Genomic DNA, 11,559 nt, shown 5'->3' on the forward strand with positions numbered 1-11,559 from the left:
CTGCGGAAGGGTTGGCAAGTTCCCTACAGATTTTGAAAAGTTCTGCCGTGTTGTTGGATGCATCAGATACCCGTGCCTGAATGTGGGCCCTTTTCTTGTCACGGATGGGTAGTCTGACCCCAACCTTTTGATAGTTTTGGTACGTGATGTGCGAGAGCCTCCAGAGATGTGAAGTTTAGCTGCCAAGTATGTTGGTGTTCTGTTTGAGACTGCTTTGTAGGGAGTAGATGCAGTTGCATAAGCAAGGAAGCCCGGGTAGGGAAGGAACATTTTTTCTGCAAGAAGGTGCTGCTGCTCCAAAAAAGCATGTCACCCTTCTGTGCAGGGAAAAGGACGGGTTTTGGGGCAAGGAGAATGCACAGGGGAGTGTGGGGGGTCACCAGAATTCTGTTAATGCCGGCGCACATGAGGCCCATGCTATTGGTTTTGGTGCATATAGTGGTGCTAGAGCCACCTTTGTAGCTAAGCATTCCTTACATAAGAAAGAAGCGTGGTCTGTTCAGAAGCAGGATCTGGTTGATATGGTAAATGTAAATGCTAAGACTTGCAAATGACAAAACAGAGAAAAGTAATGGTGTACCCGTGCCATTTAAACCAATGCATGTATGTTACACAACGTTTCTCCCAATCGAGTCTCATGCTTTCATCGTGTACAGACTAAGTGATCCTTCCTTTGCCTACTAACCCATTGGTGCAACAGGGGCCTATGCAGCCCCCACATTGTGGGATAGTCCCAGGCAAGTGGAGTCCACCTGATTCTGGCCAGTCACACAGCAAGGACTGCAGGGACTCCTGTGTCTGATAGCAGCCTCACAATATCCACAGTCTGGGCATCGACATTGTTTAACACATGTTTTGGGGCATTTTTCCAAAGGGAATTAAGACGTGTTTTCATAAATATGTAAGTAAGCCTGAATTCCCTTAGAAAAAAAGCCCCGGAAAAAATGTGCAAACCAACAATGATGAGAGGGTGCTGTCCGTGCATCATCATCTTTAATAGTGTTGTGGGCCTTTTTCCTAGGGGAATTTGGGCTTGCTGCATTAAAATGTAAGCCTAAATCGCTTTTAGAAAGATGCCAACAAACACATGCTAACCCACAAGGGTGAGAAGGAACAAGTTACTTACCTGTAACTTGTTCTCCAGCATGGGTCTGGCATGGATTCACATGCTCATGAATATTCCCCGTCAGGCTGGGACTCCTCAGTAAAGAAAAAATCAGTTTCAGTTTTGTTTCTGAACTGTCTTTCTACTAGTAACCAATCACTGGTCTCTGGGTCATACTGCCCCCCAGCCAATGACTGCCCTCTACCTAGGCCCCTCCTCTGGCAGCCATCTTCAGATTTGGTAGCACGTAAAGTGTCAGTCGGACCAATTGAAGAGCCGCAGAGGGGTAGGAGGGAGGTTTCGCATGTGAATCCATGCCAGATCCATGCTGGAGAACAACAGTTACAGTTAAGTAACTTGTTTCTTCTCCAGCATGGGGTCTGGCATGCATTCACATGCTCATGAATATAAGAATACATAGCAGTACCCACATGCACAACCACAGGAGGTGACAAGGCTCAACATTAAGCATTTCAACAACTCAACATTAAGCAACTCTTACCTCCTCATCAGGTCCACCTTCAGGCGAACAGGTTGCGCAGCACTGCCTGGCCGACCCTGGACTCCTCCTTGGAATCCCAGTCGACGCAGTAGAATCTTGTGAAGGTGTGCGGCGACCTCCACGTAGCAGCCCTGCAGATGTCCAGCAGGGGTATGCCAGGCAAGAACGCCGTGGTAGCAGCGATCGCACTGGTCGAGTGGGCTCTCGGACGGCCGGGCAACGGTCGGTTTGCCAACCGGTGACAGTGCATGATGCAGCCAGAGAGCCATCTAGAAATGGAAGCCTTCGAGAGGTGCCTTCCCTGTGGTCACAGGTCCAAAGTTCACAAACAGTTGTGATGTCTTCTGAAGGCTCTTCATGCGGTCCACGTAGAACTTCAGCGCTCTAGCTACATCCAGCGAGTGCAAAGTCCTCTCAGCCGGCGACGGGAAGAAAACAGGTAACACCAAGGGCTCGTTGAGATGGAAGTCCGACGGCACCTTGGGCATAAAGGAGGGGTGCGTCCTCAGCACCACCCTCGTCTCGTGGAAAGTCAGGTATGGAGGTTTACAGGAGAGGGCCTGGATCTCTCCCACTCGTCGTGCTGAGGTGATGGCCACAAGAAACGCAGTCTTCCACCCACGAGAGGAACTTCAACGGTGCCGAATGCAGAGGCTCGTATGGCGGCCCCATGAGCCTGCTCAGCACCACGTTGAGCTCCCATGCCGGGGCTGGAGCCTTCACCGGCAGGAATGATCGGAACAATTCTTTCATAAACTCCTTCACCAGATGATGTGACCACAGAGATGATCGTCGCGGAGTTCTGGTGTAGCGGGAGATCGCCGCTAGGTGTATCTTGATGGAGGCTTGCGCTAGCCCCGCCTTGGCCAGCGACAGTAGGTACAGCAGCACCTGGGGGGCCCCTATTCCGCAGAGGGTTAATCTTCTGTTCACGGCAACCAGACAGAGAACCTCTTCCACTTATGTCCATAGCACTTAGAGTCGAGGACACCCTGGCCTTTGCAAGCACCTCCTTGCAGTCCGCCAGGATATCGTACCCTCCAAACTCTAGTGCTGCAGGAGCCAGGCCTGCAAGTTCAGCGACCCCGGGTCGTGGTGGAGGATGGCGCCTCCTTCTCTGGCGAGGAGATCCGTGTCCATCGGCAGTTTGACTGGGGGGGGACGCTGACATGTCCAGAAGGTCCGGGAACCAGATCTGTCTCGGCCACGCCAGTGCGAGGAGGATCATCCTGCACCTGCATCATCTGAGTTGGATGAGTCGCAGCAGCAACGGCAACGGTGGGAACGTATACAGGAACAGGCCGTCCCAGGGAATGAGAAAGCATCACCCATGCTCCCCGGCTGGGGAAACCTGCTGGCGAACCTCCGACACTTGGTGTTTGTCGCCATCGTGAATAGATTGATCTAGGGATTGCCCCATCGTTGGAATAGCAGATCCACTTGATCCTGTTGCAGTTCCCACTCGTGGCACAGGCACAGCTCCCTGCTGAGTGAGTCGGCGATGGTGTTCTTTATTCCTGCCAGGTGGAAGGGTACCAGAAACATACCTTGGGCGACGGCCCAGTGCCACAGATCCTGCGCCTCCCTGGATAGGGCGGGGATCTGGTACCTCCCTGCTTCCGGATGTAGAACATTGTGGTGGTGTTGTCGGTGACGATCCTCACCACCTTGCCCTTGAGGGACGGAAGGAACGACCTGAGGGCCCAGAACACGGCCCGGAGCTCCAGTACATTGATGTGGAGTGACCGCTCCTCCAGGAGCCAAAGGCCTCTTGCGTGGAGATCTCCGGTGTGCGCTCCCCATCCCTCCAGGGAGGCGTCCGTTGTCACCGTCTCCTGATGTGCCGGGGTCTGGAAGTCCATACCTGCCGCCAGATGCGCACGGGTGCCCCACCACCGGATTGCTTGGCGGAAGGTCTCGTTGAGCGAGATCCTGTCTTCGAAGCTGCCCGCCGCTTGCATCCAACGGGCGTGGAGGAACTCTTGCAGTGACCGCATCCGCAGTCTGCACAGGCGCACTAGGACGATGCACAAGGACATCATGCCGAGAAGGGACTTGATGGTCCTCACCCTGGCCAGGTCCATGGTCAACAGCCTCTGCACCTTTCCCATGATGGCCTTCGTCCTTTCCTCTGACGGGGAGGCCAGTCGTGCTACTGTGTCGACCTTGGCTCCCAGAAACAGTGCGACCTGCGACGGAACCAGGTGTGATTTGGCGAAGTTGAAGGGGAATCCCAGATCCGTGAGCAGTTGGACGGTCTTCGCTGTGTGCCTGACGGCGAGTTCTCTTGTCTTTGCTCGGATGAGCCAATCGTCCAGGTAGGGGTAGACGTGGATCCCCTGCAGGCGCAGCCGCGCCGCCACTGGGGCTAGGCACTTGGTGAATACAGTGGACGCCGACTTCAATCTGAAAGGAAGGGCCTTGAGTTGGTAGTGCCGTCCTTGGACTACGAATCTGAGAAACTTTCGATGTCCTTTTAGAATGGGGATGTTAAAGTAGGCATCCTCCAAGTCCAGCGATGATAGGAAGTCACCTTCCTCCAGCTGCCCCAGCACTTGCTGGAGGGTGACCCTCCAGAACTTCTGGGCCTTGATGTACTTGTTTAAGCGACAAAGGTCCAGGATGGGTCGCCAACCGCCGGTCTTCTTTCTTCTGAGGAAGTATCGAGAGTACACTCCTGAGCCCCAGAGCCTCTTTGGGATGAGCTTGATGGCTCCTTTCTTCAGCATCGCCCTTATTTCCAGCAGCAGTTGAGGGACGTGGTTTTCCTTCCTGGCCACGGGTGGCATGCGGGGGCACTTCTTTAAAAACTCGAGTGTGCCCGCGGGCCAGGGCATCCAGCACCCATCGGTCGGTGGAGATGGACTCCCACACGCTGACGAACTTCGCCAGCCGACTTCCCATCGGGGTGCTCAGGTGGGGGCCCGACGCTACAGCCGGTTCAGTTGGCAGCGGCCCTGCCGCCTTGGCCTCCATGGCGATGATGACAAGATCCTCCTGACTTGCCGCGTCCTCTGTAGGCCTCCTGCGACGAGGAGCGGGCCGCCTGGCAGGACGTCGAGGAGCCGCCGCCAAATCCTTTGGAGGCACCTTGCTTGCCTCCGGAGTTCCGAAAGGGCGGACGTCATTGCTGCAAAACCCCCAAGGCCTGGGCCGTCTCCGTGTCGGCCTTAATGGCCTGCAGCGATTCGTCCACTGTCTTGCCAAACAGGTTATTCCCATCGAAGGGCATGTCCAAAACTCTGGTTTGCACGTCCTGGCGGAAATCGGTCGCCTTGAGCCAACCACGGCATCGAAGACAAACACTGTTGCCCAAATGGCGGAAACCGGTGTCAGCAATGTCCGTGGCCACCGTTATGGCGTGGTCCGATGCCACCTCGCCTTCCTGCTGGATCTCCAGGGCCTTCGCCCTCATGTCGTCCGGGAGGAAGTCCAGCAGAAACCAAAGCTCCCTGTCATAGCGGGCCACAATCGCTAGGGCGTTGGCCGCTTTAATCGTCGTCGACGAGATGACCCGTCGCCCCATGGCGTCCAGTTTCTCATGGGGGCCCCCGAGGTAGTCTCCACTGGGGGAGCCTCCACAGGCTTTGCCAGGGCCGCCATGACTCCCTCAATAGGGGCCTTAGCCGGGTGAATCAAGGCCTTCACGACTTTAGGTGCGCCTGAGGCCTTCACCTTGGGGGTAGGGTCACCACCTCGCTCCCCCTCGGCTGTTTCCGTCGGGATCGACCGGGGCTTCTCCAGAAGCTTACCCGGGTTCTCCGATTTTCTCTTCCCAGAGCCAGAGTGTTGGTTCGTGGTTGATGACGTCTGTGAAAGCGTGCCCTGCCTGGCAGCCGAGGAGCCCGACCATTCGGCGCCCCCGGTCTCGCTGTGCTTAGCCTTTTGTTGGGCCCCCGTCGCCGAGGTGCCCTAGAAGACCGCTCAACCTCTTCTTCTCACCTACCGCTGGGCTCTTCCCTTCCAGCCAGTTGGTGAGGCGGATCCACCGATCCTTCATGGTCCGCTCCGACATGTTCTTGCAAAACGCACAGTCCTTCTCCACGTGCATTTTGTCTTCGTGAAGGCAGTAGAGGCATCTAGGATGCTTGTCCTCCTTGAACACATTCTGCAATCCGCATCCAGGGCAGTTCCTGAAAAGCTTGGATCTGGGCGTCGAGCTTCCTTTGTCCTGGGCAATGTCCACGGGGTAGGCCTCAAGGTCTTCTGTAATCCTCCAAGAAGCGTAACTCGACGAAAACTTCGCCCTTGAGGGGTCTTCAAAATTCGAAACGGGTCCCCGTTGATCGTAAGTAGAAATGGTGGAGCTTGAGGCTCGATTGACTGAAAAAAATGTGATTAAACTCTTTGAAAAATCGCAAAACACAGTAAAAACTCGAGAGCTATAGCACGAGGACTCCCAACACTTGAACGTGCAGTAAAAATCTGAAGATGGCTGCCAGAGCAGGGGCCTAGGTAGAGGGCAGTCATTGGCTGGAGGCAGTATGACCCAGAGACCAGTAATGGGTTACTAGTAGAAAGACAGTTCAGAAACGAAACAAACTGATTTTTTCTTTACCGAGGATTCCCAGCCTGATGGGGAATATTCATGAGCATGCCAGACCCCATGCTGGAGAAGGGGGTTACTATTCAACACCAGGACTGTGAGAAGACCCTGAAGCAGCAGCAGCATGTGAAGGTAAGTCAAATAAGTGTTTGTATGGATGCAGGTTTTAGGTAAAATAAAAACTGATGTGTTTGCATGCAGTTAGAAGGTATTTCAAGTTTTGTTTGTATTTGTGAGTGAGGCAATGGGTGGGAGACTGGCTGTGTTTGTATATGTGGGTGCGGTTGTGTAGGTATGAGTGAGTTTCTGTGGGAGACTGTCTGCAGCATGAACATGTGAAGGTAAATAAAATAAAGTATGCACGCATGTTGTCAGTAAAATAAAGTTTGTATGGTATATGGGTGAGTGAGTCACTGTGTGCGAGACGGACTGGCTGCATATGTGTGTATGCCTTTCGCTCCCTTTCCAATCACACTCTCTCAAACTATCTCTTTGCAGAGTCACACTCTCCTTCAACCTGGACCTGCATGCTCACTGCACTGCTGCAGTCTGTCACACTCTCTCCTTGCACTGTCACATTAATAGTCTTGCTCCTTGCACTATCACACACTCCCACTCTCTCACTGTATGGGTTCTCTCTCCTTGTACGGTCTCTCCTTGTAGTGTCACACTCTCTCTTTGCACTGTCACCTCTCACTCTCTGCTTCCACGTCCTCTCTGCTTGCAGTTTATCTCTTCCTATTTTCTGTCTTCTGGCAACGTTATGCCCCCTCTCTCTTTGCCCTGTCACACTTTACTACTCTTTCACTGTCACCCTCTACTACTCTCCTTGCACTGTCACTCTACCATACTGTTAACACGGATTTCTGAACTCTGTCCTGGTGGCGCAGAAGTTCAGAAGGCCAACCTAATTACTTGGAACAGGGTAACCTCTGGACAAGCCAGACCAATCAGGGTAGCGATCGCGGCGGTCAAGACTAGGTCTTGAAGAGGGGAGAGGGTGACTGAAAGCCCGCAATGAGCACACAAAGCAAGGACACCTACAAACTACTCCAGACAGGTGTTATATTAAAAATATATACACATTTATTCCAAGGCCTTTAAAACAATGACCGTAGCGAGAGATCACAATACAACTCTAGTAAACCAACACATACCATACCAATACAATATATATATACAAATACAAACAAGTCTCAAGCGTTAGATGCACGAAATGTGTAGTCCACCTAAAAGGGAAGGAAAACAGGCAGTGCGAAATAATGCTTAGACCCAGTCCGCCTTCAGAGGCACCTAACTAAAAGGAAGTCCGAACCCTACGAAGAGTGGAGCCTTGTGCTCAAAAGTACCTGCACACGCTGGTGCCAACGGGCAAAAAGGGGAGTCTCTTCGAGGGAATCAGGAAGTTCAGTTTAGTGCAGAAATGAAGAAGAACAGAGTTCCGCGACTCAAGCGCAGCCTCCACTGTGGGCAGAAGCAGAGCGCGAGTACGGAAAGGCGTGCTGTTTTGACACAGCGGGGAAAAGCTATGGGCTCCTGCAGGAGGGCGACCAGTTCCTAGCTATGCTACTCACCGGCCCCCGATGCAAGCAGACCCAGGCTTCTCCGCATCAGTTTCAGTCGCTGGCAGGTTCAGGAGAGCAGGGGACGTCTCGTCGTCGTGTAGATTCTGCAGCAGCAGAGTTGAGTTAAAGATGTCCCAAACGAAGTGAACCCGCACAGTTTGTTACCACAGCAGGGCAACGGAGCGGCCGTGTGCATCTCAGTCAAATGTACACATGAAACCCATAGAAACCTGAGACATTAATTTTACACTGTGAAAGATGAAAGCGTGCACCTTCGTCCATGACCCTCAGTTATTTTTGACAAAACTCAGTCTTTACCGAGTAACAGTTCAAAAAAAAAAAAAAAAATAAAAATGTACACTACTCACTTCAGACCTGGGAACGCCAAGTGTACGAATCGTATGAGGGTGACAAGGACGAGAAATACAATACAACCTGGCGGCGGTTACAGAGCAAGACTCCTGTGTAGGCTGGTCAGTCTGCTGGATGGCCCAGAGACGCTTCCGAAGGCTTACGAGCAGGAGATGGTGAAGATGCCGAGAATAGCTGTTCCCGCTATTCCAAGGGTCGAAGTACCAGTACAGACCTTCTGGTTCGATGAGAGGTAAAAAGGGTTTCACAAGTCGACAGCAGTGCAGAGGAGCAGTCCTTCAGCGGGTCACCAGCGATTCCTCGGTTCAGCCTCGTGGTTGCAGGATACTTGGCTCCTGTATTCCTTCGTTCGTGAGAACTCAGGAGATCGACATGGTAGTGGCGTTTCCAGCCCCCTCTTATCCACGGTAACCCTTCGCGCCAAAACGGAGGGGACCCAATGGGAGATCTGCTCATCAACCCTCACACCATACGTGGACCTATCACGGACCACGGTGGTCCCAGGCATTCACACCACCCTAGACTCTTTGGCACCCAGGATGTGTATTGGGACCAGACGTCCCAGTCCACATCCTGGAGGCACACACAAGGCCTGTAGAAGGCTAGAGACCCAAGAGAGCAGTAACTTAGCTTACAGTGCCCTCTTGTGTCATGTTGCACGAAAGCCGCACCATGATAAAAGAAACTACGGAAAACAGCGTTTCCCGGTACTGACTGTCTTAAGGGCATGTCAGTTTCCCCGTAAGAATGGAGCGAAAGCCCAGAGGAGTGCGGCAGAAGGCTGCACTTCTCTGGCAAAGTCTAGATCATGGTGAAAACAACAGCAAAAAGTTTAGCGGTTGCCACATGGAAGGAAAATTACCCACAATTACGAAATCTTTCCTAACACTCGCCCTTCCCAGACTATGGACAGGGGGAACTAATCCACCCCTGGATGAGTCTCTTGTTCAGGTCGGTTAAACATTCTGGACAACCCATCAGCATTGCTATGTTGGACACCTGGCCTATGCTCAATAGTGAAGTCGAAGCCTTGTAGACTTATGGACCACCTAAGCAACTTTGGATTCTACCCCTTCATGTTCATTAGCCACTTTAAGGGCTTATGGTCAGTTTGCACAGTGAAGTGGGTCCCATAGAGGTAGGGCCTCAGCTTCCGTAGGGCCCAAACAACAGAGAAACATTCTTTCTCTACCGTGGACCATCTGAGCTCTCTGTCCTTAAGCTGGCGACTAATAAAACCAATAGGGTGTTCCTTACCCTTCTCATCTACTTGCGATAGTACAGCTCCTATCCCAGTGTCAGAGGCGTCCGTCTGCACAATAAAAGGTCTTTGATAATCAGGGGCCCTGAGGACAGGGGCCTGGCACAAGGAGTCTTTTAAGCCGTTGAAGGCCTTCTCACACTCGTCGGTCCAAGTTACCTTCTTGGGTTTCTTCGGAGTGGTGAGGGCAGTCAGAGGGGCAGCTATGGTGCCATAGTCTGCCACGAAGTTGCGGTAATACCCCGTGAGTCCTAAGAAGGCTCTCACTTGGGTCTGTGTAGTGGGGGTAGGCCAGTCTTGTACTGCTTGTACTTTACTGGGAAGAGGCTGTATCCTCCCTCCACCTACTTCATGTCCAAGGTAAACCACTGAGCCTTGTCCAATCTGGCATTTACTAGCCTTTATGGTCAGGTGTGCTTTCTGAAGAGCCTGGAGCACAATCCCGAGGTGTTTCACATGGTCTTCCCAGGTGGCACTGAAAACTGCTATATCGTCCAGATATGCAAGACAGAATTCGTCCAACCCATTCAAAACATGATTCACAAGCCTCTGGAAAGTGGCAGGTGCATTCTTCAACCCGAACGGCATTACCCGGAATTGGTAAAGGCCGTCTGGAGTAGAAAATGCTGTCTTCTCCTTGGTATATTCTGCTAAAGCTATTTGCCAATAGCCAGCAGTGAGGTCAAACGTTCTGAGGTACTTGGAGGCACCCAAAGTATCCACCAGCTCATCTGTTCGAGGCAAGGGGTGTGCATCTGTCTTGGTGACAGCATTCAGAGCCCTGTAATCCACGCAGAACCTCAATTCGGAAGTGCCTACCTTTGGAACCAAAACCACAGGGCTGGACCAAGGACTACTAGAGGGTTCAATCACCCCAAGGTCTAACGTCTTGTTGACCTCGATCTTGATATAAGACCGTACTTTGTCTAACATCCTGTATCCCCTACTTGTGTTAGGTACACTGTCTCCTGGGTCTATGTTATGTTTGCACCAAGGTGTCAAACCAGGCGACTGTGAAAACGGGGGAAAACTGCCTAGGCTAACTTTTCACCTCAGCCTGCTGATCAGAAGTCAGGTGAGGGGCCACTCGGACACCCTCAAAGGAGCTATCTGAAGGACCGCTTTGGAACAGGTCGGGGAGAGGTTCAGACTCCTCTTCCTCAACGTCTGAAGCCAGTAGCAGTGCTGCGATTTCGACTCTTGGGACGAAAGCCTTCAGCCTATTTGCGTGAAACACTTTTGGAGCCTGTCCAGGCCTTCCAAGGTCCACTAAATAGTTAACCTCACCCAGGGGCTCCACCACTGTGTAAGGGCCTGACCATTTGTCCTGTAAAGCTCGAGGCCTTATGGGGTTCATGATCAGGACTTGCTGACCAAGTGTAAAATTGATGAGGGAAGCTTTCTGGTCGTACCAATGTTTCACCAGCGCTTGTCCTGCCTTCAATTTATCACTAGCCAAGCCCATCAGAAGTACCATCTGTTGTCTGAGCCCCAGCACATAATCTACTACGTTGGTAGTAACAGGGGGAGTGGGCATCTCCCATCCCTCTTTGACTATGGCTAAGGGTCCCCTTACAGGATGACCGAACAGAAGTTCGAAGGGGCTGAACCCAACACCCTCCCTGTGGTACCTCTCGGTAGGCAAACAGTAAGCATGGTAAAAGAAGATCCCATTTTCTTCTCTGAGGTTCTTCCAGAGCCCCAATCATGCTCTTTAACGTTCTGTTGAAACGTTCCACCAGACCATTGGTCTGGGGGTGGTATGCAGAAGAGAACTTGTAGGTGACCCCACATTCTTTCCACATAGCCTGCATATACTTCGACATAAAGTTGCTGCCACGATCCGACACAACTTCTTTAGGGAAGCCAACCCTAGTAAATATGGCAAGTAACGCTTTTGCAACTGACTTGGCAGTTACAGTTTTCAATGGGATGGCCTCAGGATATCTGGTTGCATGGTCGACCAGCACCAGAATAAACCTATTGCCTGAGGATGTTTTCGGGTCAAGGGGACCAACGATGTCGATCCCTACCCCTTCAAATGGTATTCCCACAACTGGGAGTGGTACCAATGGAGCTTGGATTGTCGAGCCAACCTTACCAGATAACTGGCAGGAGGCACAACTCCTGCAGTGACTTTCTACTTGCACCCCCATCTTGGGCCAGTAGAAGTGCATGGATAACCTTTGCTTGGTCCTCTTAATACCA

Source organism: Ambystoma mexicanum, chromosome 14, assembly GCF_040938575.1.
Source record: "Ambystoma mexicanum isolate Mex_15411 chromosome 14, UKY_AmexF1_1, whole genome shotgun sequence".
Classification (NCBI taxonomy): Eukaryota; Metazoa; Chordata; class Amphibia; order Caudata; family Ambystomatidae; genus Ambystoma; species Ambystoma mexicanum.